The 983-nt window shown below is 52.4% G+C and overlaps 1 protein-coding gene across 1 annotated transcript in view; it reads left to right on the forward strand.

The window, feature by feature from the left end:
* Positions 1–769: 769 nt before the first annotated feature.
* The window catches only part of ttbk2b (tau tubulin kinase 2b), a 16,579-nt gene continuing 16,365 nt past the window's right edge, over positions 770–983 (forward strand). The window contains exon 1 of the mRNA XM_084440232.1: positions 770–897. The gene's annotated coding sequence lies outside the window, so the exon portion shown is untranslated. The remainder of the gene's footprint in view (positions 898–983) is intronic.

The following is a 983-nucleotide window of genomic DNA, read 5'->3' on the forward strand; positions in this document are numbered from 1 at the left end:
TGAGTGATGTTATGGGTGGTCGTACTACCAAGTTCAGTTGTCATGCGAGAATGCAAAGTAGAGAACGAAATATAAACGTATGACTGAAACCTATCTCTCCGCCTGATCATTTATATTAGTAATACCAGTATGTAAAGTAACCAGGATATCACAACGTGCACTTGTAATTGGATGGTACCAGCAGCTCTAAGTGACAGAGGGCCAGAATCTCTCACGCAGTGCCACCAGGGACCTCTTGTGTCACTGCGGTATCCTGCTGCAGTGCCGCTGCCCCTGTTCCACAAGCGGAATCTGTGCTCTGTCTGTTATCAGTGTGCAAGTTACCGCATAACTCCCCCCTCCCAAATAAACAGGAGTATATTATTCTGTGTATGGTCTCTGTTCATCCAGACAGTGAGCACAGTACAGGCCTGCCCAGACACCCTCACTCCTAAATTCTGCAGGGTGCAGAGAGGGGTGCAGAGAGGGGTGCAGAGAGGGGGTGCAGAGAGGGGTGCAGGGGTGCAGAGAGGGGTGCAGGGGTGCAGAGAGGGGTGCAGGGGTGCAGAGAGGGGTGCAGAGAGAGGGGTGCAGGGGTGCAGAGAGAGGGGTGCAGAGAGAGGGGGTGCAGAGAGAGAGGGGTGCAGGGAGAGGGGTGCAGAGAGAGGGGTGCAGAGAGAGGGGGTGCAGTCGAATCAATCAATGCAAGGAGGAGTTCTACCCCGTGACGTCACCGGGGCTGTTGTGCGGATCCATCCCGTGAGCTCTGCAATGAAACACCCAAACCTGCCATCTCTCTAAACACTGGGTGGGAAGACACACAAGACCGATGGACCAAGAGACTCTACCATGGTTATACGTGTCAGACACATTCTTGTCAGGTTGCCCCAAAGATTTGTAATGGTGCAATCTAGTAAGGTAAGTGGATAACTAGCTAGTCCTAGCATGCTAGCTAGCTAGCCCAGCTAGGTTAGCCTCGTTGTGTGCATTTCTATACAACCAAG

The sequence above is a fragment of the Borostomias antarcticus genome (assembly GCF_949987555.1).
Source record: "Borostomias antarcticus genome assembly, chromosome: 6".
NCBI classification, from domain to species: domain Eukaryota; kingdom Metazoa; phylum Chordata; class Actinopteri; order Stomiiformes; family Stomiidae; genus Borostomias; species Borostomias antarcticus.